This window comes from Rutidosis leptorrhynchoides, chromosome 4 (assembly GCF_046630445.1).
Source record: "Rutidosis leptorrhynchoides isolate AG116_Rl617_1_P2 chromosome 4, CSIRO_AGI_Rlap_v1, whole genome shotgun sequence".
NCBI lineage: Eukaryota > Viridiplantae > Streptophyta > Magnoliopsida > Asterales > Asteraceae > Rutidosis > Rutidosis leptorrhynchoides.
In genome coordinates, this window is record NC_092336.1 from 149,726,920 (window position 1) to 149,754,515 (window position 27,596).

Sequence of the window (27,596 nt, forward strand, 5' to 3'; positions counted from 1 at the left end):
GTAGCATTAGACCATGGTTTAGTTCACAGGCAGTCTTCATTTTGTAAAAACCTAAAAAAAATAAAAATTCAGAATGGGGGAAGAAGACTAGTTCTTTAGGGTCTGCCAGGGAAAGACCATTCGGGTTCCATTTTCGAGAACTACACGAAAACAGACAATCTAACTCTAACAGAAATACATATTATCCTTTAAAGACTTGATTCTCCCCACACTTAGTTAGCTGTGGTGTCGAAATTGTGATTAACTTCGTTGTCGACTTCCATCGGACCATGTATGTAATGTTTAACTCTGTGACCATTAACTTTAAATTCAATCCCATTTGAATTTATTAATTCTATCATTCCGTATGGGAAAACTCTTTTGACTATGAATGGTCCAGACCATCTTGATTTCAATTTTCCAGGAAATAGCTTGAATCGTGAATTGAAAAGAAGAACTCTGTCTCCTTCTTTAAATTCTTTTGAACTTCTGATTCTTTTATCATGCCATTTCTTCGTTCTTTCTTTATAGATTAACGAATTTTCGTATGCTTCATGTCTTAATTCTTCTAATTCGTTTAGTTGACTTAATCGTAGACGTCCAGCTTCATGTAAATCAAGATTACATGTTTTCAAAGCCCAAAATGCTTTGTGTTCAATTTCTACTGGAAGATGACATGCTTTTCCATAAACAAGTCTAAAAGGTGTGGTTCCAATTGGAGTTTTGTAGGCTGTTCTAAAAGCCCAGAGTGCATCCTCCAATTTAATGGACCATTCCTTCGGATTTGATCCTACGGTTTTCTCTAGAATATGTTTTAAGGCTCGGTTGGTATTTTCAACTTGTCCACTTGTTTGTGGATGATATGCGGTGGAGATTTTATGAGTTACTCCATATCTTTTAAGAACTTTCTCAAGTTGATTATTACAGAAATGAGTACCCCGATCACTTATCAAAGCTCTCGGTGTTCCAAACCTTGCAAAAAGACGTTTTAAAAAGTTGACTACAACTCGTGCATCGTTAGTTGGGAGAGCTTGTGCTTCCGCCCATTTAGATACATAATCAATGGCTACGAGTATATATAGATTATTATGAGATTTTGGAAATGGACCCATAAAGTCAATACCCCAAATGTCAAATACTTCACATACTTGGATGACATTTTGTGGCATTTCATCACGTTGACTTATTTTTTCGGCCCTTTGACAAGCATCACAGGATTTGCAAAGAAGGTGTGCGTCTTTGTAAATTGTAGGCCAATAGAATCCAGCATCATAAACTTTTCTTGCTGTTAGTTGAGGCCCATAATGCCCTCCTGTTGGTCCTGTGTGACAATGGTTTAAAATTTTACTAGCTTCATCTCCAAATACACATCGGCGTATTATTCCATCGGGACAACTTTTAAACAGATGTGGATCTTCCCAAAAATAGTGTTTTATATCACTGAAGAATTTCTTTCGTCTTTGGTACGATAATCCTTTTTCAAGGAATCCACATACTAAATAGTTTGCATAGTATGTAAACCATGGTATTTCTTTATAATCTATCTTCAATAGATATTCATCAGGAAAGTTGTCTTGTATGGCCGATTCATTTAGAACTTCTAATTCGGGATTTTCAAGACGAGAAAGATGATCAGCGGCGAGATTTTATGCTCCTCTTTTATCTCAGATTTCAATATCAAACTCTTGTAAGAGTAAGATCCAACGGATTAATCTTGGTTTAGCATCTTGTTTTGAAAATAGGTATCTAAGAGCAGAATGGTCGGTATAGACCACCGTTTTTGCTAGAACGAGATATGATCGAAATTTGTCAAAAGCAAAGACAATAGCAAGGAGTTCTTTTTCAGTAGTTGTATAGTTCGTTTGTGCTCCTTGTAACGTCTTACTAGCATAATATATAGGTTGAAATCGTTTTTCAATCCTTTGTCCTAAAACGGCTCCCATTGCAAAATCACTTGCATCGCACATTAGTTCAAATGGTAGATTCCAATTTGGTGTGATCATGATCGGCGCATTAGTGAGTTTTTCTTTAAGAATATTAAAAGATTTGATACACTCATCTGAAAAGATGAATGGAGTATCCTTTTCTAGGAGTTTATTCATAGGAGTGGCAATTTTAGAAAAATCTTTTATGAAACGTCGGTAAAAACCGGCATGCCCTAGAAAACTCCTAACTCCTCTAACATTGGTGGGATGTGGAAGTTTAGCAATTATATCTACTTTAGCTCTATCCACTTCAATTCCTTCTTTTGAAATTTTATGTCCAAGAACGATGCCTTCTTTAACCATGAAATGGCATTTCTCCCAATTAAGTACTAGATTTGATTTTTTGCATCTAATAAGCATTCGTTCAAGATTAACTAGACATGATTCAAATGTATCACCGAAGACTGAAAAGTCATCCATGAATACTTCCATGCATTCTTCTATCATGTCGTGAAAAATCGCCATCATACACCTTTGAAAGGTTGCAGGGGCGTTGCAAAGTCCAAATGGCATGCGTTTGTAAGCAAAAGTACCATAAGGGCACGTCAATGTGGTTTTCTCTTGATGTTCGGGTGCTATTGGAATTTGAAAATATCCGGAAAATCCATTTAGAAAACAATAGTAACTATTTCCGGCTAATCTTTCCAACATTTGATCTATGAAAGGTAAGGGAAAGTGATCTTTTCTGGTGGCGTCATTTAATTTTCTATAATCAATACATACACGCCATCCTGTTACAGTCCTAGTAGAAATAAGCTCATTTTTCTCATTTGTAATGACAGTCATGCCACCCTTCTTAGGTACGCATTGAACTGGGCTTGCCCATGGACTATCAGAGATTGGATAAATTAGACCTGCATCTAGCAGTTTAATAATCTCTTTCTTAACTACATCTTGCATATTAGGATTTAGTCTTCGTTGGCGTTATTCCTTTAATATCATGAATCTTCCATGCAATGGCTGGTTTATGAGCTTTCAATACAGAAATGAGTTGTGATTTCTCATTTTCAGTAAGAGAAGATGATATTATTACAGGTAATACAGATTCACCATGTAAATAAGCGTATTCCAAATGGTTTGGAAGTGGCTTTAATTCTAATTTCGGAGCTTCTTCTATCGATGATTTATATCGATATCTGTCTTCTTCTTTTAGTATTTGAATTTCTTCTGTTGTTGGTTCATATCCATTAGCTATTAGTGTAGCTAACATTTCAGCTTCATCAATTGGTTCATTACCTTCTCCTAAAGAACATTCTCCTGTTCCTTGTAATTCTGGAAATTCTTCTAATAATTCTGCATGTGCATCTATAGTTTGAATATAATAACATGTATCATCTGCAGATTGTGGTTGTTGCATTGCTCTATCAACTGAAAAGGTAACACTCTCATCCTCTATACTTAGGGTCAATTTCTTACCGAACACGTCTATCATTTCTTTAGCCGTGTTTAAGAATGGTCTTCCTAATATGAGAGGAACTTGAGAATCTTCTTCCATGTCCAGAACAACAAAATCTACTGGAAATACTAAAGTACCAACTTTAACTAGCATGTTCTCCATTATCCCTCTAGGATATTTTATTGATCTATCGGCTAGTTGTATGCTTATTCTGGTTGGTTTCAATTCTCCAAGGTCTAGTTTAGTGTATAGTGAATACGGCATTAGATTTATACTAGCACCTAAGTCTGCCAATGCTTCTATTGAACTAAGACTACCCAGAAAACATGGAATTGTGAAACTTCCTGGATCAGATAGTTTTTCTGGTATCTTATTCAACAGCACTGCTGAACAATTAGCATTCATAGTAACAACCGAGAGTTCTTCCATTTTCTTTCTATTTGAGATTAGATCTTTCAAGAATTTAGCATATCTAGGCATTCCTGAAATCACATCAATGAAAGGAAGATTTACATTTATCTGTTTAAACATATCCAAGAATTTGGATTGCTCGGCTTCAAGTTTCTCTTTCTTCATTTTACTCGAGTAAGGAAGTGGTGGTTGGTATGGTTTAACATAAGGTTTAGCCTTAACTGTGTTATCTTCATTAACCTTTTCAACTACCGGTTCTTTTTCCTTATCTTGATCAGGTTGTGGTTCTTGTGGAGTAGGAATAGCTTCATCAGAAGTTACATGTATTTCAGGTGGTTTAAGTGTTGTACCACTTCTTGTGGTAATGGCTTTAGCTGTTTCATTCCGTGGGTTAGCATTTGTATCACTAGGTAGACTTCCCGGTTTTCTTTCACCTATTAACCTAGCTAGGTTACTTACTTCTTGTTCCAGATTTTGAATAGAAGCTTGTTGATTTCTAAATGCTTGAGCATTTTGTTCATTGGTTTGTTTTTGAGATGTGAGAAACTGCGTTTGAGTTTCAACTAGCTTCGTCATCATATCTTCTAAATTCGGATTTTTATCATTGGTTTGTTGTGGTGGTTTGTTTTGAAAATTAGGTCTTTGCTGATTGTAAGTATTATTGGATACTTGTTGATTGCTAGGACCTTGTTGGTTGTTGTATGGAATATTTCGGTTATAATTCTGGTTTTGATTGTAAATTGGTCTTGGCGGTTGATAATTATTCTGATAATTATTTCCAGGCCTTTGGTTTATGTATGAAATATTCTCTCTTTGTTCCATTGTTAATTCAATACTGAGACAATCTTTTGTCAAATGTGGTCCTCCACACTGCTCACAACTAATTCGTATTGAGTGAATATCTTTAGTCATCTTTTCCATTCGTCTCTCCACAACATCTATCTTTGCAGAAATGGAATCTAAGTCATGGTTAGAATCGGCTCTAGCTGCTTTAGATGATCTAACGATATCTTTTTCTTGGTGCCACTCATGTGAGTGGGAAGCAGTGTTATCAATAATTTTGTAAGCATCAGTTTCGGTTTTCTTCATAATAGAACCACCAGCTGCTATATCTATGTCTTTCCTTGTAGTGATGTCGCATCCTTGGTAGAATATTTGTACTATTTGACAGGTATCTAAACCATGTTGCGGACATCCTCTTAACAATTTTCCATATCTAGTCCATGCCTCATATAGAGTTTCATTCGGTTTCTGTGTAAACGTAACGATTTCTGCTTGAAGTCTTACGGCTTTAGATGCAGGAAAGAATTGTTTAAGAAATTTTTCAACTAAAACGTCCCATGTATCGATCGCCCCTTCAGGTAACTATTCCAACCAATCTTTGGCTTCTCCCTTTAAATTCCAGGGAAATAACATGAGATATATCTGTTCATCCTCCACTTCTCGGATTTTAAATAGTGTGCAGATCATATTAAAGGTACGTAGATGTTCATTTGGATCTTCCTTCGGCGCACCACTAAATTGGCATTGATTAGTCACCATGTGTAGAATTTGTCCTTTGATTTCATAATCTGGCGCATTAATGTCTGGATGAGTAATTGCGTGACCTTGGCCAGTGCGTTTAGCTCTCATTCGGTCTTCCATACTTAAAGGTTCCAGATTCTCCATAATTGAATTTGTTGAATCGGAATCACTAGAGGATTCTGATTTAATGGTTCGTTCCTCAACAATCTCTTTTTGAATGTTTGGTGGTTCCGGAGGAAAGTTTAATGGTTCAGGATCTACGAACCGTTCCTGAATATTCTCCGGATTCTCAATTGTGAGGTCGGGTTCAAAAAATGGATTATCGAAAATTTGAACTGAAGTACTTGGTCGACTGGATGACGATTCTAAAGAAAAATCAACGGCGGTTATATTTGCTAAATGTCTTGATCTAGTTACAGGTGGTGAACGTACAAAAGGTGGTGATCGTCTTGCTCGGTGCATTCACTGAATATCCTATTAGTTTTTAAAAGGAAAGAAAAATTATAATAAGTTATCCAATTAATAGACTTTTCTGATTTTGCCCACGTTTTGAATAGCCAAAAGATGCAGCAGAGGGGCAGGATTCGTTTGGTCTCAATATAATTGAGGACTGTTTGGCTCCAATAACCCGGTCCACGTACAAATCCAACTATTACTACGAACCAGAAAATTTTGATGTCTATCAATTTAACCACTTAAAATAAATTTTCGTAATTTTAAGAAAATTAGATAAGAAGTAGAATAAAAATCTATGTCCTAAAAACTAGAATAGCGAGAAATAAGAAAGAAAAAGAGTTCGTCGGAAAAAGGTTGAAAAAGAAAAATGGTTGAAAAATAAAAGGTGACGGAAAAATTAAAGAAACTTATAAAACTTAAAAGTACTTGACTAACCTAACCTTATTACTACAACTAACTTAAAATTATAATCGCAAATTGAAATTACTAATTGGAATGATAATTGATACATAGGTAAAAGGTGTCTAAAAATATTAAAGTTTACAGGAAAAACTAAATCCCAAATGGAAATAACTTAAAAAGAAACTAAAACTTAAAAAGGTGTCGCAAAATTCTAAAGTACCTAAATCTTAGTCTAAAGAAAAAGCACTTAAGGAATTCTACGACAAATCCTAAAAATCTAGAAGTAAAAATAACTATGGCAAAAACTGAGTTCAAAACTAAAAACTAGCTAAAAATACAAATATTACGCTACAACGATTAAAAAGGGACAAAATATAAAAATATACAAAAAGTTGTAAAAAGTACAATTTTTATAAAAATATTATTTTTATATTATTTATTTATTAAAACTATTAATTTTACAATTTAATAAAACTAATTAATACTAAATACATAAATTAAATAAAAAGTAAAAGTTAAAATAAAACTAATTATAATAATAATAATAATTAGGGTTAAATAATAATAATAATAATAATTAATTACCCCGTAATTAATTCAGTTTAGGGTTTCTGTCAGCGTGTCAGGATTACTCCGCGAGTTGCGGTATTTAATGCATCAAACCCCGCGAGTCGCGGGGTTCAGAAATTCAGATGACAGCTTATTTAAATTCGATGCGTTTTTCTTTATTTTTTTTTATATTAGCGTTGCGCTTCCGGCTTTTAAGAGACTCCCCGGCAGCGGCGCCAAAAATACTTGATGTTTTAGCAGAGTAGTATATAAAATAGCTTATTTTTACAGAAAATACTATTAAATACGATACAATTTTACACAAGATATTTATTTATTTATAGAATGGATATACTTAAACCTTGTTACAACACTTATAGGCAGTGTACCTAATCGTACAGTAGTGTAGTTTTTAGTAAGTCCGGTTCGTTCCACGGGGAATCTTTTTAAACAAAGCTTAACGCTATATTAGTTTACTTTTATAAAAATACAAATATATATATATATAAGTAATATTATTATTATAAAGGGGGGTTTTTACCGTTTAATGACCGGTTTGTCGATTTTAAAACTTTAGTCGCAGTTAAAACCAAATAAATACAAGACTTTAAATTAAAGCATAAAGTAAATAACGATAATGAAATTGCGAATAATAAAAGTGCGATAAAATAAACTTGCGATAATTAAAAAGTACGATAAGTAAAAGTGCAATTAAATACAATAACAATAAAAATGCGATAATTAGAAGTGCAATTAAATATAAAATAAAGGAAATTAAATATGAAATAAAAGAATTATGCTTATTTAAACTTCCGTAATCATGATGTTTGACGTGTTGATTTTAGTTTTATGCCCATGGGTTAATTGTCCTTTTTCCTGGATTATTTAATATGTCCGTCTGGTTTTTGTCCATAACAGTCCAGCAGTCATAAATATAAAGTGCGAGTGTCCTCGTCAAATTATCCTTATACCCGAAGTTAAATATTCCAACTAATTGGGGACTTAAACTGTAACAAGATTTTAATACTTTGTTTAATAATTACACCAGGATGTCGACTGAGTGTAACCCAAGGTTTTAATATTTTGTTATCAATTATACCAAGTGTCCTTGTACATAATTTCACCCCTGTTTTAATTATTCTAGTGGCTATTAATCCATTCCCGTGTCCGGTTAAATGAACGATTATTCGTACATATAAATACCCCGCCCATCGTGTCCGATTGAGTGTATATGGTAATTTATAGGGACGCCCAATTGTAAATCTTTATATTAACATTAACAAACTATCATTTAGTTAAACAAATATAAAGCCCATTAATAGCTCATAGTCTAATTTCCACAAGTGTCGTTCTTTTGTCCAAACCCCAATTATGGTACAAAGCCCAATTACCCAATTTTAGTAATTAGCCCAACATCATGATTACTTCGTTTTAAATAAGCATAATAATAACTTAGCTACGAGACATTAATGTAAAAAGGTTGAACATAACTTACAATGATTTAAATAGCGTAGCGTTACACGGACAGAATTTCGACTTACACCCTTACAATATTCGCTAACATACCCTTATTATTAGAATTAAAATTAAAATTAAAATATAAATTATAAATATATATATATATATTTTACGTATGAATGAGGAGAAGAAAAAGATTATTATTTTACGATCAGAATGCGCGAGATTTATAGGGATTTTCAGAAATTGGGGCTCCGCGACTCGCGGCATTTTAGGCCTTCAAACTCCGCGAGTCGCGGAGTTTGCTTTTACAGCTCAGAGGAGTTTGGCTCTTTGTTTACCGACGGTTTTAAATAAATATAATATATTAAATAATTATAAGAATTATTTAAATATTATATTATATTTATGTGCATAGTTGACTTGTAATTTTTAGTCCGTTGCGTCGAGCGTTGAGAGTTGACTCTGGTCCCGGTTCCGGATTTTCGAATGTCCTTGCGTACAATTTAATATCTTGTACTTTGCGTTTTGAATCTTGTACTCTTGTAATTTCGAGACGTTTCTTATCAATAATTGGAACCTCTTTGATTGTCTTTTGTACTTTTGAGCTTTTTGGTCGTTTGCATCTTCAATTGAATCTGTCTTTTATCTTCACCTTTTATTATTTAAACGAATATCACTTGTAAATAGAACAATTGCAACTAAAAGCTTGTCTTTCTTGAGGAATAATGCTATGAAATATATGTTCGTTTTTAGCATTATCAAGTTTTTACACAATATCATACAAACATGGACTCCAAATCTTGTCCTTATTTTAGTATGCAACAGCAGAAGCTCTTAGTATTCACCTGAGAATAAACATGCTTTAAACGTCAACAAAAATGTTGGTAAGTTATAGGTTTAACCTATATATATCAAATCGTAACAATAGACCACAAGATTTCATATTTCAATACACATCCCATACATAGAGATAAAAATCATTCATATGGTGAACACCTGGTAACTGACATTAACAAGATGCATATATAAGAATATCCCCATCATTCCGGGACACCCTTCGGATATGATATAAATTTCGAAGTACTAAAGCATCCGGTACTTTGGATGGGGTTTGTTAGGCCTAATAGATCTATCTTTAGGATTCGCGTCAATTAGGGTGTCTGTTCCCTAATTCTTAGATTACCAGACTTAATAAAAAGGGGCATATTCGATTTCGATAATTCAACCATAGAATGTAGTTTCACGTACTTGTGTCTATTTTGTAAATCAATTATAAAACCTGCATGTATTCTCATCCCAAAAATATTAGATTTTAAAAGTGGGACTATAACTCACTTTCACAGATTTTTACTTCGTCGCGAAGTAAGACTTGGCCACTGGTTGATTCACGAACCTATAACAATATATACATATATATCAAAGTATGTTCAAAATATATTTACAACACTTTTAATATATTTTGATGTTTTAAGTTTATTAAGTCAGCTGTCCTCGTTAGTAACCTACAACTAGTTGTCCACAGTTAGATGTACAGAAATAAATCGATAAATATTATCTTGAATCAATCCACGACCCAGTGTATACGTATCTCAGTATTGATCACAACTCAAACTATATATATTTTGGAATCAACCTCAACCCTGTATAGCTAACTCCAACATTCACATATAGAGTGTCTCTGGTTGTTCCGAAATATATATAGATGTGTCGACATGATAGGTCGAAACATTGTATACGTGTCTATGGTATCTCAAGATTACATAATATACAATACGAGTTGATTAAGTTATGGTTGGAATAGATTTGTTACCAATTTTCACGTAGCTAAAATGAGAAAAATTATCCAATCTTGTTTTACCCATAACTTCTTCATTTTAAATCCGTTTTGAGTGAATCAAATTGATATGGTTTCATATTGAACTCTATTTTATGAATCTAAACAGAAAAAGTATAGGTTTGTAGTCGGAAAAATAAGTTACAAGTCGTTTTTGTAAAGGTAGTCATTTCAGTCGAATGAACGACGTCTAGATGACCATTTTAGAAAACATACTTCCACTTTGAGTTTAACCATAATTTTTGGATATAGTTTCATGTTCATAATAAAAATCATTTTCCCAGAATAACAACTTTTAAATCAAAGTTTATCATAGTTTTTAATTAACTAACCCAAAACAGCCCGCGGTGTTTCTACGACCGCGTAAATCCGGTTTTACGGTGTTTTTCGTGTTTCCAGGTTTTAAATCATTAAGTTAGCATATCATATAGATAGAGAACATGTGTTTAGTTGATTTTAAAGTCAAGTTAGAAGGATTAACTTTTATTTGCTAACAAGTTTAGAATTAACTAAACTATGTTCTAGTGATTACAAGTTTAAACCTTCAAATAAGATAGCTTTATATGTATGAATCGAATAATGTTATGAACATCATTACTACCTCAAGTTCCTTGGATAAACCTACTGTAAATGAAAAAAATAGATCTAGCTTCAAAGGATCCATGGATGGCTTGAAAGTTCTTGAAGCAGAATCATGACACGAAAACAATTTCAAGTAAGATTTCCACTCGAAATAAGATTGTTATAGTTATAGAAATTGAATTAAAGTTTGAATATGATTATTACCTTGTATTAGAAAGATAACCTACTGTAAGTAACAAAGGTTTCTTGATCTTGGATGATTACTTGGAATGGATTTAGAAAACTTGGAAGTAAACTTGCAATCTTGGAAGTATTCTTGATTTTATGAAACTAGAACTTTTGGAATTTATGAAGAACACTTAGAACTTGAAGATAGAACTTGAGAGAGATCAATTAGATGAATAAAATTGAAGAATGAAAGTGTTTGTAGGTGTTTTTGGTCGTTGGTGTATGGATTAGATATAAAGGATATGTAATTTTGTTTTCATGTAAATAAGTCATGAATGATTACTCATATTTTTGTAATTTTATGAGATATTTCATGCTAGTTGCCAAATGATGGTTCCCACATGTGTTAGGTGACTCACATGGGCTGATAAGAGCTAATCATTGGAGTGTATATACCAATAGTACATACATCTAAAAGCTATGTATTGTACGAGTACGAATACGGGTGCATACGAGTAGAATTGTTGATGAAACTGAACGAGGATGTAATTGTAAGCATTTTTGTTAAGTAGAAGTATTTTGATAAGTGTCTTGAAGTCTTTCAAAAGTGTATGAATACATATTAAAACACTACATGCATATACATTTTAACTGAGTCGTTAAGTCATCGTTAGTCGTTACATGTAAATGTTGTTTTGAAACCTTTAGGTTAACGATCTTGTTGAATGTTGTTAACCCATTGTTTATTATAACAAATGAGATGTTAAATTGTTATATTATCATGATATTATGATATATAATATATCTTAGTATGATATATATACAGTTAAATGTCGTTACAACGATAATCGTTACATATATGTCTCGTTTTGAAATCATTAAGTTAGTAGTCTTATTTTTACATATGTATTTCATTGTTAATACACTTAATAATATATTTACTTATCATTTAACATAATTAACCAAGTGTATCAATATCTTAATATGATTCATATGTACCTAGTAAGACGTTGTTATAACGATAATCGTTATATATATCGTTTTCGAGTTTCTTAAATTAATAGTCTCATTTTTATGTATATAACTCATTGTTAAAATACCTAATGAGATACATACTTATAATAAAATCATGTTAACTATATATATAACCATATATATGTCATCGTATAGTTTTTACAAGTTTTAACGTTCGTGAATCACCGGTCAACTTGGGTGGTCAATTGTCTATATGAAACCTATTTCAATTAATCAAGTCTTAACAAGTTTGATTGCTTAACATGTTGGAAATACTTAATCATGTAAATAACAATTTCATTTAATATATATATAAATATAAACATGGAAAAGTTCGGGTCACTACAGTACCTACCCGTTAAATAAATTTCGTCCCGAAATTTTAAGCAGTTGGAGGTGTTGACGTATCTTCTGGAAATAAATGCGGGTATTTCTTCTTCATCTGATCTTCACGCTCCCAGGTGAACTCGGGTCCTCTACGAGCATTCCATCGAACCTTAACAATCGGTATCTTGTTTTGTTTAAGTCTCTTAACCTCACGATCCATTATTTCGACGGGTTCTTCAATGAATTGAAGTTTTTCATTGATTTGGATTTCGTCCAACGGAATAGTGAGATCTTTTTTAGCAAAACATTTCTTCAAATTTGAGATGTGGAAAGTGTTATGTACAGCCGCGAGTTGTTGAGGTAGCTCCAGTTGGTAAGCTACTGGTCCGACACGATCTATAATCTTGAATGGTCCAATGTACCTTGGATTTAGTTTCCCCCGTTTACCAAATCGAACAACGCCTTTCCAAGGTGAAACCTTAAGCATTACCATTTCTCCAATTTTAAACTCTATATCTTTTCTTTTACTGTCCGCGTAGCTCTTTTGTCGACTCTGAGCGGTTTTCAATCTTTGTTGAATTTGGATGATTTTCTCGGTAGTTTCTTGTATTATCTCCGGACCCGTAATCTGTCTATCCCCCACTTCACTCCAACAAATCGGAGACCTGCACTTTCTACCATAAAATGCTTCGAACGGCGCCATCTCAATGATTGAATGGTAGCTGTTGTTGTAGGAAAATTCTGCTAACGGTAGATGTCGATCCCAACTGTTTCCGAAATCAATAACACAATCTCGTAGCATGTCTTCAAGCATTTGTATCGTCCTTTCGCTCTGCTCATCAGTTTGTGGATGATAGGCAGTACTCATGTCTAGAGGAGTTCCCAATGCTTGCTGTAATGTCTGCCAGAATCTTGAAATAAATCTGCCATCCCTATCAGAGATAATAGAGATTGGTATTCCATGTCTGGAGATGACTTCCTTCAAATACAGTCGTGCTAACTTCTCCATCTTGTCATCTTCTCTTATTGGCAGGAAGTGTGCTGACTTGGTGAGACGATCAACTATTACCCAAATAGTATCATAACCACTTGCAGTCCTTGGCAATTTAGTAATGAAATCCATGGTAATGTTTTCCTATTTCCATTCCGGGATTTCAGGTTGTTGTAGTAGACCTGATGGTTTCTGATGTTCAGCTTTGACCTTAGAACACGTCAAACATTCTCCTACATATTTAGCAATATCGACTTTCATACCTGGCCACCAAAAATGTTTCTTAAGATCCTTGTACATCTTCTCCGTTCCAGGATGTATTGATTATCTGGTTTTATGAGCTTCTCTAAGTACCATTTCTCTCATATCTCCAAATTTTGGTACCCAAATTCTTTCAGCCCTATACCGAGTTTCTTCTTCCTGAATATTAAGATGCTTCTCCGATCCTTTGGGTATTTCATCCTTTAAATTTCCCTCTTTTAAAACTCCTTGTGGCACCTCCTTTATTTGAGTAGTAAGGTTAGTGTGAATCATTATATTCATAGATTTTACTCGAATGGGTTCTCTGTCCTTTCTGCTCAAGGCGTCGGCTACCACATTTGCCTTCCCCGGGTGGTAACGAATCTCAAAGTCGTAATCATTCAACAATTCAATCCACCTACGCTGCCTCATATTCAGTTGTTTCTGATTAAATATGTGTTGAAGACTTTTGTGGTCGGTATATATAATACTTTTGACCCCATATAAGTAGTGCCTCCAAGTCTTTAATGCAAAAACAACCGCGCCTAATTCCAAATCATGCGTCGTATAATTTTGCTCGTGAATCTTCAATTGTCTAGATGCATAAGCAATCACCTTCGTCCGTTGCATTAATACACAACCTAGACCTTGCTTTGATGCGTCACAATAAATCACAAAATCATCATTCCCTTCAGGCAATGACAATATAGGTGCCGTAGTTAGCTTTTTCTTCAATAATTGAAACGCCTTCTCTTGTTCATCCTTCCATTCAAATTTCTTCCCTTTATGCGTTAATATAGTCAAGGGTTTTGCTATTTTGGAGAAATCTTGGATGAATCTTCTGTAGTAACCAGCCAATCCTAAAAATTGACGTATATGCTTCGGAGTTTTTGGGGTTTCCCACTTTTCAACAGTTTCGATCTTTGCCGGGTCCACCTGGATACCTTCTTTGTTCACTATGTGACCGAGGAATTAAACTTCTTCCAACCAAAATGCACACTTTGAAAACTTAGCGTACAGTTTTTCTTTCCTCAATACTTCTAGCACTTTTCTCAAATGTTCTTCGTGCTCTTGATCATTCTTTGAGTAAATAAGCATGTCATCGATGAAAACAATGACAAACTTGTCAAGATATGGCCCACACACTCGGTTCATAAGGTCCATGAACACAGCTGGTGAAATGTCCCGTTCTTATTGATTAAAAACGTTCCATATTAATTGATTTCGTTGCGAGGTTTTGACCTCTATATGAGACGTTTTTCAAAGACTGCATTCATTTTAAAACAAACCATAACCTTTATTTCATCAATAAAGGTTTAAAAAGCTTTACGTAGATTATCAAATAATGATAATCTAAAATATCATGTTTACACACGACCATTACATAATGGTTTACAATACAAATATGTTACAACAAAATAAGTTTCTTGAATGCAGTTTTTACACAATATCATACAAGCATGGACTCCAAATCTCGTCCTTATTTAAGTATGCGACAGCGGAAGCTCTTAATAATCACCTGAGAATAAACATGCTTAAAACGTCAACAAAAATGTTGGTGAGTTATAGGTTTAACCTATATATATCAAATCATAATAATAGACCACAAGATTTCATATTTCAATACACATCCCATACATAGAGATAAAAATCATTCATATGGTGAACACCTGGTAACCGACATTAACAAGATGCATATATAAGAATATCCCCATCATTCCGGGACACCCTTCGGATATGATATAAATTTCGAAGTACTAAAGCATCCGGTACTTTGGATGGGGCTTGTTGGGCCCAATAGATCTATCTTTAGGATTCGCGTCAATTAGGGTGTCTGTTCCCTAATTCTTAGATTACCAGACTTAATAAAAAGGGGCATATTCGATTTCGATAATTCAACCATAGAATGTAGTTTCACTTACTTGTGTCTATTTTGTAAATCATTTATAAAACCTGCATGTATTCTCATCCCAAAAATATTAGATTTTAAAAGTGGGACTATAACTCACTTTCACAGATTTTTACTTCGTCGGGAAGTAAGACTTGGCCACTGGTTGATTCACGAACCTATAACAATATATACATATATATCAAAGTATGTTCAAAATATATTTACAACACTTTTAATATATTTTGATGTTTTAAGTTTATTAAGTCAGCTGTCCTCGTTAGTAACCTACAACTAGTTGTCCACAGTTAGATGTACAGAAATAAATCGATAAATATTATCTTGAATCAATCCACGACCCAGTGTATACGTATCTCAGTATTGATCACAACTCAAACTATATATATTTTGGAATCAGCCTCAACCCTGTATAGCTAACTCCAACATTCACATATAGAGTGTCTATGATTGTTCCGAAATATATATAGATGTGTCGACATGATAGGTCGAAACATTGTATACGTGTCTATGGTATCTCAAGATTACATAATATACAATACGAGTTGATTAAGTTATGGTTGGAATAGATTTGTTACCAATTTTCACGTAGCTAAAATGAGAAAAATTATCCAATCTTGTTTTACCCATAACTTCTTCATTTTAAATCCGTTTTGAGTGAATCAAATTGATATGGTTTCATATTGAACTCTATTTTATGAATCTAAACAGAAAAAGTATAGGTTTGTAGTCGGAAAAATAAGTTACAAGTCGTTTTTGTAAAGGTAGTCATTTCAGTCGAAAGAACGACGTCTAGATGACCATTTTAGAAAACATACTTCCACTTTGAGTTTAACCATAATTTTTGGATATAGTTTCATGTTCATAATAAAAATCATTTTCTCAGAATAACAACTTTTAAATCAAAGTTTATCATAGTTTTTAATTAACTAACCCAAAACAGCCCGCGGTGTTACTACGACGGCTTAAATCCGGTTTTACGGTGTTTTTCGTGTTTCCAGGTTTTAAATCATTAAGTTAGCATATCATATAGATATATAACATGTGTTTAGTTGATTTTAAAAGTCAAGTTAGAAGGATTAACTTTTATTTGCGAACAAGTTTAGAATTAACTAAGCTATGTTCTAGTGATTACAAGTTTAAACCTTCGAATAAGATAGCTTTATATGTATGAATCGAATGATGTTATGAACATCATTACTACCTTAAGTTCCTTGGATAAACCTACTGGAAAAGAGAAAAATGGATCTAGCTTCAACGGATCCTTAGATGGCTCGGAGTTCTTGAAGCAGAATCATGACACGAAAACAAGTTCAAGTAAGATCATCACTTGAAATAAGATTGTTATAGTTATAGAAATTGAACCAAAGTTTGAATATGATTATTACCTTGTATTAGAATGTTAACCTACTGTAAGAAACAAAGATTTCTTGAGGTTGGATGATCACCTTACAAGATTGGAAGTGAGCTAGCAAACTTGAAAGTATTCTTGATTTTATGAAACTAGAACTTTTGGAATTTATGAAGAACACTTAGAACTTGAAGATAGAACTTGAGAGAGATCAATTAGATGAAGAAAATTGAAGAATGAAAGTGTTTGTAGGTGTTTTTGGTCGTTGGTGTATGGATTAGATATAAAGGATATGTTATTTTGTTTTCATGTAAATAAGTCATGAATGATTACTCATATTTTTGTAATTTTATGAGATATTTCATGCTAGTTGCCAAATGATGGTTCCCACATGTGTTAGGTGACTCACATGGGCTGCTAAGAGCTGATCATTGGAGTGTATATACCAATAGTACATACATCTAAAAGCTGTGTATTGTACGAGTACGAATACGGGTGCATACGAGTAGAATTGTTGATGAAACTGAACGAGGATGTAATTGTAAGCATTTTTGTTAAGTAGAAGTATTTTGATAAGTGTATTGAAGTCTTTCAAAAGTGTATAAATACATATTAAAACACTACATGTATATATATTTTAACTGAGTCGTTAACTCATCGTTAGTCGTTACATGTAAATGTTGTTTTGAAACCTTTAGGTTAACGATCTTGTTTAATGTTGTTAACCCATTGTTTATTATAACAAATGAGATGTTAAATTGTTATATTATCATGATATTATGATATATAATATATCTTAGTATGATGTATATACTGTTAAATGTCGTTACAACGATAATCGTTACATATATGTCTCGTTTCGAAATCATTAAGTTAGTAGTCTTATTTTTACATATGCAATTCATTGTTAATACACTTAATAATATATTTACTTATCATTTAACATAATTAATCAAGTGTATCAATATCTTAATATGATTCATATGTACCTAGTAAGACGTTGTTATAACGATAATCGTTATATATATCGTTTTCGAGTTTCTTAAATTAATAGTCTCATTTTTATGTATATAACTCATTGTTAAAATACCTAATGAGATACATACTTATAATATAATCATGTTAACTATATATATAACCATATATATGTCATCGTATAGTTTTTACATGTTTTAACGTTCGTGAATCACCGGTCAACTTGGGTGGTCAATTGTCTATATGAAACATATTTCAATTAATCAAGTCTTAACAAGTTTAATTGCTTAACATGTTGGAAACATTTAATCATGTAAATATCAATCTCAATTAATATATATAAACATGGAAAAGTTCGGGTCACTACAGTACCTACCCGTTAAATAAATTTCGTCCCGAAATTTTAAGCTGTTGAAGGTGTTGACGAATCTTCTGGAAATAGATGCGGGTATTTCTTCTTCATCTGATCTTCACGCTCCCAGGTGAACTCAGGTCCTCTACGAGCATTCCATCGAACCTTAACAATTGGTATCTTGTTTTGCTTAAGTCTTTTAACCTCACGATCCATTATTTCGACGGGTTCTTCGATGAATTGAAGTTTTTCGTTGATTTGGATTTCATCTAACGGAATAGTGAGATCTTCTTTAGCAAAACATTTCTTCAAATTCGAGACGTGGAAAGTGTTATGTACAGCCGCGAGTTGTTGAGGTAACTCAAGTCGGTAAGCTACTGGTCCGACACGATCAATAATCTTAAATGGTCCAATATACCTTGGATTTAATTTCCCTCATTTACCAAATCGAACAACGCCTTTCCAAGGTGCAACTTTAAGCATGACCATCTCTCCAATTTCAAATTCTATATCTTTTCTTTTAATGTCAGCGTAGCTCTTTTGTCGGCTTTGGGCGGTTTTCAACCGTTGTTGAATTTGGATGATCTTCTCGGTAGTTTCTTGTATAATCTCCGGACCCGTAATCTGTCTATCCCCCACTTCACTCCAACAAATCGGAGACCTGCATTTTCTACCATAAAGTGCTTCAAACGGCGTCATCTCAATGCTTGAATGGTAGATGTTGTTGTAGGAAAATTCTGCTAACGGTAGATGTCGATCCCAACTGTTTCCGAAATCAATAACACATGCTCGTAGCATGTCTTCAAGCGTTTGTATCGTCCTTTCGCTCTGCCCATCAGTTTGTGGATGATAGGCAGTACTCATGTCTAGACGAGTTCCTAATGCTTGCTGTAATGTCTGCCAGAATCTTGAAATAAATCTGCCATCCCTATCAGAGATAATAGAGATTGGTATTCCATGTCTGGAGATGACTTCCTTCAAATACAGTCGTGCTAACTTCTCCATCTTGTCATCTTCTCTTATTGGCAGGAAGTGTGCTGATTTGGTGAGACGATCAACTATTACCCAAATAGTGTCAAAACCACTTGCAGTCCTTGGCAATTTAGTGATGAAATCCATGGTAATGTTTTCCCATTTCCATTCTGGGATTTTGGGTTGTTGAAGTAGACCTGATGGTTTCTGATGCTCAGCTTTGACCTTAGAACACGTCAAACATTCTCCTACGTATTTAGCAACATCGGCTTTCATACCCGGCCACCAAAAATGTTTCTTGAGATCCTTGTACATCTTCCCCGTTCCAGGATGTATTGAGTATCTGGTTTTATGAGCTTCTCTAAGTACCATTTCTCTCATATCTCCAAATTTTGGTACCCAAATCCTTTCAGCCCTATACCGGGTTCCGTCTTCCCGAATATTAAGATGCTTCTCCGATCCTTTGGGTATTTCATCCTTTAAATTTCCCTCTTTTAAAACTCCTTGTTGCGCCTCCTTTATTTGAGTAGTAAGGTTATTATGAATCATTATATTCATAGATTTTACTCGAATGGGTTCTCTGTCCTTCCTGCTCAAGGCATCGGCTACCACATTTGCCTTCCCCGGGTGGTAACGAATCTCAAAGTCATAATCATTCAACAATTCAATCCACCTACGCTGCCTCATATTCAGTTGTTTCTGATTAAATATGTGTTGAAGACTTTTGTGGTCGGTATATATAATACTTTTGACCCCATATAAGTAGTGCCTCCAAGTCTTTAATGCAAAAACAACCGCGCCTAATTCCAAATCATGCGTCGTATAATTTTGCTCGTGAATCTTTAATTGTCTAGACGCATAAGCAATCACCTTCGTTCGTTGCATTAATACACAACCGAGACCTTGCTTTGATGCGTCACAATAAATCACAAAATCATCATTCCCTTCAGGCAATGACAGTATAGGTGCCGTAGTTAGCTTTTTCTTCAATAACTGAAATGCTTTCTCTTGTTCATCATTCCATTCAAATTTCTTCCCTTTATGCGTTAATGCAGTCAAGGGTTTTGCTATTCTGGAAAAGTCTTGGATGAACCTTCTGTAGTAAGCAGCTAGTCCTAAAAACTGGCGTATGTGTTTCGGAGTTTTCGGGGTTTCCCACTTTTCAACAGTTTCTATCTTTGTCGGATCCACCTTAATACCTTCTTTGTTTACTATGTGACCGAGGAATTGAACTTCTTCCAACCAAAATGCACACTTTGAAAACTTAGCGTACAATTCTTCCTTCCTGAATACTTCTAACACCTTTCTCAAATGTTCACCGTGTTCTTGGTCATTCTTTGAGTAAATAAGTATGTCATCAATGAAAACAATGACAAACTTGTCAAGGTATGGTCCACACACTCGGTTCATAAGGTCCATGAACACAGCTGGTGCATTAGTTAAACCAAATGGCATGACCATAAACTCGTAATGACCGTAACGTGTTCTGAAAGCAGTCTTTGGAATATCATCTTCTTTCACCCGCATTTGATGATACCCGGAACGTAAGTCAATCTTTGAATAAACAGACGAGCCTTGTAGTTGATCAAATAAGTCATCGATTCTCGGTAGTGGGTAGCGGTTCTTGATGGTAAGTTTGTTCAACTCTCGGTAGTCGATACACAACCTGAATGTACCATCTTTCTTCTTGACAAACAAAACAGGAGCTCCCCACGGTGATGTGCTTGGTCGAATGAAACCACGCTCTAAAAGTTCTTGTAATTGGCTTTGTAGTTCTTTCATCTCGCTGGGTGCGAGTCTGTAAGGAGCACGAGCTATTGGTGCAGCTCCTGGTACAAGATCTATTTGAAATTCAACGGATCGATGTGGGGGTAATTCCGGTAATTCTTTCGGAAATACATCGGGAAATTCTTTTGCGACAGGAACATCATTGATGCTCTTTTCTTCAGTGTGTACTTTCTCGACGTGTGCTAGAACAGCATAGCAACCTTTTCTTATTAGTTTTTGTGCCTTCAAATTACTAATAAGATGTAGCTTCGTGTTGCCCTTTTCTCCGTACACCATTAAGGGTTTTCCTTTTTCTCGTATAATGCGAATTGCATTTTTGTAACAAACGATCTCTGCTTTCACTTCTTTCAACCAGTCCATACCGATTATCACATCAAAACTCCCTAACTCTACTGGTATCAAGTCAATCTTAAATGTTTCACTAACCAGTTTAATTTCTCGATTCCGACATATATTATCTGCTGAAATTAATTTACCATTTGCTAATTCGAGTAAAAATTTACTATCCAAAGGTGTCAATGGACAACTTAATTTAGCACAAAAATCTCTACTCATATAGCTTCTATCCGCACCCGAATCAAATAAAACGTAAGCAGATTTATTGTCAATAAGAAACGTACCCGTAACAAGCTCCGGGTCTTCCTGTGCCTCTGCCGCATTAATATTGAAAACTCTTCCGCAGCCTTGTCCATTCGTGTTCTCCTGGTTCGGGCAATTTCTAATAATGTGGCCCGGTTTTCCACATTTATAACAAACTACATTGGCATAACTTGCTCCGACACTACTTGCTCCGCCATTACTCGTTCCGACACCATTTGTTCCTTTCGTTCTATTAACCCCTGGTCCGTAGACCTCGCACTTCGCCGCGCTATGACCATTTCTTTTATACTTGTTGCAAAATTTGGTGCAGAACCCCGAGTGATACTTTTCACACCTTTGGCATAGCTGCTTCTGATTGTTGTTGTTGTTGCGGTTATTATTGTTGTTGGGATGATTGTTGTAGTTGCTGTTGTTGTTGTTGTTGTTGTTGGGCCGTTTGTTGTAGTTGCGATTGATGTTGCGATTGTTGGGATAATTGTTGCGATTATTGTTGTAATTGCTGTTGTTGTTGTATTGGTGATTCTTATCACCGTTTTCCTCCCACTTTCTTTTGACTTGCTTCACATTGGCCTCTTCAGCAGTCTGTTCTTTAATTCTTTCTTCAATCTGGTTCACTAGTTTGTGAGCCATTCTACATGCCTGTTGTATGGAGGCGGGCTCGTGTGAACTTATGTCTTCTTGAATTCTTTCCGGTAATCCTTTCACAAACGCGTCGATCTTCTCTTCCTCATCTTCGAATGCTCCCGGACACAATAGGCACAATTCTGTGAATCGTCTTTCATACGTGGTAATATCAAATCCTTGGGTTCGTAACCCTCTAAGTTCTGTCTTGAGCTTATTGACCTCGGTTCTGGGACGGTACTTCTCATTCATCAAGTGCTTGAATGCTGACCACGGTAGTGCGTACGCATCGTCTTGTCCCACTTGCTCTAGATAGGTATTCCACCATGTTAACGCAGAACCTGTGAAGGTATGCGTAGCGTACTTTACTTTGTCCTCTTCAGTACACTTACTTATGGCAAACACCGATTCGACCTTCTCGGTCCACCGTTTCAATCCGATCGGTCCTTCGGTTCCATCAAATTCCAAAGGTTTGCAGGCAGTGAATTCTTTGTAGGTGCATCCTACACGATTTCCTGTACTGCTAGATCCAAGGTTATTGTTGGTATGTAGCGCAGCCTGTACTGCGGATATGTTTGAAGCTAGAAAAGTACGGAATTCCTCTTCATTCATATTCACGGCGTGTCGAGTAGTCGGTGCCATTTCCTTCAAAATAGTCAAATGGAACAAGTTAATCATACAGAATATTAAGAGTAGTTAATAGTATTTTGTAGCATAATATGAACTCATTTATAAAAGCTTTTTCTTCATATTAGCGTTTTATAAGTTTAAATTCGGGTAGTACCTACCCGTTAAGTTCATACTTAGTAGCTAATATACAATTCAACTACTACAATTCTATATGAAAAACTGATTATAATAATATTTCGCGTTCAAACTTTTATACAATATTTTACAAACTTACAATACCGCTTATTTTACATAAAGCATGAATTATAGCACACAATAACTTTGATACAAGATAGTTGTGAAGATAATTCTAGCTAGTACACAAGTCGTTCAGCAAAGGCAATAAAGACACGTAATTCATACGTCCAGAAACAAGTCATGCATTCTGGTTTTACTAGGACTACTTCCCATCCTTGGTCTTGTGGAACATAACCGTTATGGCCGTTGATAAGACAGCGTGTTGTAACGTCGTCAAAGGGACGAGGGTTACGTAATGTCCAACAGTCCCGTAACAATCTAAAAACCTCATTTCTTACCCCAATTACCGACTCCGTCACTTGTGGGAACGTTTTGTTTAATAGTTGTAGCCCGATGTTCTTGTTCTCACTTTGGTGAGAAGCGAACATTACTAATCCGTAAGCATAACATGCTTCTTTATGTTGCATGTTAGCCGCTTTTTCTAAATCACGAAGTCCAATATTCGGATATATTGAGTCAAAATAATATCTTAACTCATTGCGTAAAATAGCATTTGGGTTCCCCGCAATATATGCGTCAAAGGAAACACATCGTAACTTATGGATTTCCCAATGTGATATCCCCCATCTTTCGAACGAAAGCCTTTTATAAACCAAGGCATTCTTGGAATGTTCTTCGAATGTCTTACAAACTGATCTCGCCTTAAATAGTTGTGCCGAAGAATTCTGACCGACTCTAGACAAGATTTCATCAATCATGTCTCCGGGTAGGTCTCTTAAAATATTGGGTTGTCTATCCATTTTGTATTTTTATACTGTAAAAAAGACAAGAGTTAGATTCATAAAAAAAAATACTTATTAATACAAGCAATTTTTACATATATCATAAAGCATAAGCACACTATATTACATATATTACACCACACGAATACAACTATCTTATTCTGACTCGCTTGTTTCTTCTTCTTCGGTTTTGGTTCGCTTTGCCAAGTTTCTAGGGATATATGATGTTCCCCTAATACGAGCCGTTATTTTCCACATTGGTTTAGAAAAACCTGGTGGTTTAGAGGTTCCCGGGTCATTGTTACAACTTAAGGACTTCGGGGGTTGACGATACATATAAAGTTCATCGGGGTTGGAATTAGATTTCTCTATTTTTATGCCCTTTCCCTTATTATTTTCTTTTGCCTTTTTAAATTCAGTTGGGGTAATTTCTATAACATCATCAGAATTCACGTCAGAATCCGATTCATCGGAGAATTGGTAATCCTCCCAATATTTTGCTTCCTTAGCGGAAACACCATTGACCATAATTAACCTTGGTCGGTTGGTTGAGGATTTTCTTTTACTTAACCGTTTTATTATTTCCCCCACCGGTTCTATTTCTTCATCCGGTTCCGATTCTTCTTCCGGTTCTGATTCTTCTTCTGGTTCCGACTCTTCTTCCGATTCCTCTTCGGGAACTTGTGAATCAGTCCACGAATCATTCCAATTTACATTTGACTCTTCATTATTATTAGGTGAGTCAATGGGACTTGTTCTAGAGGTAGACATCTATCACATAATATCAAACGCGTTAAGAGATTAATATATCACATAATATTCACATGTTAAAAATATATAGTTTCCAACAAAATTTGTTAAGCAATCATTTTTCAAGTAAACACGGTCGAAGTCCAGACTCACTAATGCATCCTAACAAACTCGATAAGACACACTAATGCAAAATTCTGGTTCTCTAAGACCAACGCTCGGATACCAACTGAAATGTCCCGTTCTTATTGATTAAAAACGTTCCATATTAATTGATTTCGTTGCGAGGTTTTGACCTCTATATGAGACGTTTTTCAAAGACTGCATTCATTTTAAAACAAACCATAACCTTTATTTCATCAATAAAGGTTTAAAAAACTTTACGTAGATTATCAAATAATGATAATCTAAAATATCCTGTTTACTCACGACCATTACATAATGGTTTACAATACAAATATGTTACAACAAAATAAGTTTCTTGAATGCAGTTTTTACACAATATCATACAAGCATGGACTCCAAATCTCGTCCTTATTTAAGTATGCGACAGCGGAAGCTCTTAATAATCACCTGAGAATAAACATGCTTAAAACGTCAACAAAAATGTTGGTGAGTTATAGGTTTAACCTATATATATCAAATCATAATAATAGACCACAAGATTTCATATTTCAATACACATCCCATACATAGAGATAAAAATCATTCATATGGTGAACACCTGGTAACCGACATTAACAAGATGCATATATAAGAATATCCCCATCATTCCGGGACACCCTTCGGATATGATATAAATTTCGAAGTACTAAAGTATCCGGTACTTTGGATGGGGCTTGTTGGGCCCAATAGATCTATCTTTAGGATTCGTGTCAATTAGGGTGTCTGTTCCCTAATTCTTAGATTACCAGACTTAATAAAAAGGGGCATATTCGATTTCGATAATTCAACCATAGAATGTAGTTTCACTTGCTTGTGTCTATTGTGTAAATCATTTATAAAACCTGCATGTATTCTCATCCCAAAAATATTAGATTTTAAAAGTGGGACTATAACTCACTTTCACAGATTTTTACTTCGTCGGGAAGTAAGACTTGGCCACTGGTTGATTCACGAACCTATAACAATATATACATATATATCAAAGTATGTTCAAAATATATTTACAACACTTTTAATATATTTTGATGTTTTAAGTTTATTAAGTCAGCTGTCCTCGTTAGTAACCTACAACTAGTTGTCCACAGTTAGATGTACAGAAATAAATCTATAAATATTATCTTGAATCAATCCACGACCCAGTGTATACGTATCTCAGTATTGATCACAACTCAAACTATATATATTTTGGAATCAACCTCAACCCTGTATAGCTAACTCCAACATTCACATATAGAGTGTCTATGGTTGTTCCGAAATATATATAGATGTGTCGACATGATAGGTCGAAACATTGTATACGTGTCTATGGTATCTCAAGATTACATAATATACAATACGAGTTGATTAAGTTATGGTTGGAATAGATTTGTTACCAATTTTCACGTAGCTAAAATGAGAAAAATTATCCAATCTTGTTTTACCCATAACTTCTTCATTTTAAATCCGTTTTGAGTGAATCAAATTGCTATGGTTTCATATTGAACTCTATTTTATGAATCTAAACAGAAAAAGTATAGGTTTGTAGTTGGAAAAATAAGTTACAAGTCGTTTTTGTAAAGGTAGTCATTTCAGTCGAAAGAACGACGTCTAGATGACCATTTTAGAAAACATACTTCCACTTTGAGTTTAACCATAATTTTTGGATATAGTTTCATGTTCATAATAAAAATCATTTTCTCAGAATAACAACTTTTAAATCAAAGTTTATCATAGTTTTTAATTAACTAACCCAAAACAGCCCGCGGTGTTACTACGACGGCGTAAATCCGGTTTTACGGTGTTTTTCGTGTTTCCAGGTTTTAAATCATTAAGTTAGCATATCATATAGATATAGAACATGTGTTTAGTTGATTTTAAAAGTCAAGTTAGAAGGATTAACTTTTATTTGCGAACAAGTTTAGAATTAACTAACCTATGTTCTAGTGATTACAAGTTTAAACCTTCGAATAAGATAGCTTTATATGTATGAATCGAATGATGTTATGAACATCATTACTACCTTAAGTTCCTTGGATAAACCTACTGGAAAAGAGAAAAATGGATCTAGCTTCAACGGATCCTTAGATGGCTCGGAGTTCTTGAAGCAGAATCATGACACGAAAACAAGTTCAAGTAAGATCATCACTTGAAATAAGATTGTTATAGTTATAGAAATTGAACCAAAGTTTGAATATGATTATTACCTTGTATTAGAATGTTAACCTACTGTAAGAAACAAAGATTTCTTGAGGTTGGATGATCACCTTACAAGATTGGAAGTGAGCTAGCAAACTTGAAAGTATTCTTGATTTTATGAAACTAGAACTTTTGGAATTTATGAAGAACACTTAGAACTTGAAGATAGAACTTGAGAGAGATCAATTAGATGAAGAAAATTGAAGAATGAAAGTGTTTGTAGGTGTTTTTGGTCGTTGGTGTATGGATTAGATATAAAGGATATGTTATTTTGTTTTCATGTAAATAAGTCATGAATGATTACTCATATTTTTGTAATTTTATGAGATATTTCATGCTAGTTGCCAAATGATGGTTCCCACATGTGTTAGGTGACTCACATGGGCTGCTAAGAGCTGATCATTGGAGTGTATATACCAATAGTACATACATCTAAAAGCTGTGTATTGTACGAGTACGAATACGGGTGCATACGAGTAGAATTGTTGATGAAACTGAACGAGGATGTAATTGTAAGCATTTTTGTTAAGTAGAAGTATTTTGATAAGTGTATTGAAGTCTTTCAAAAGTGTATAAATACATATTAAAACACTACATGTATATATATTTTAACTGAGTCGTTAACTCATCGTTAGTCGTTACATGTAAATGTTGTTTTGAAAGCTTTAGGTTAACGATCTTGTTTAATGTTGTTAACCCATTGTTTATTATAACAAATGAGATGTTAAATTGTTATATTATCATGATATTATGATATATAATATATCTTAGTATGATGTATATACTGTTAAATGTCGTTACAACGATAATCGTTACATATATGTCTCGTTTCGAAATCATTAAGTTAGTAGTCTTATTTTTACATATGTAATTCATTGTTAATACACTTAATAATATATTTACTTATCATTTAACATAATTAACCAAGTGTATCAATATCTTAATATGATTCATATGTACCTAGTAAGACGTT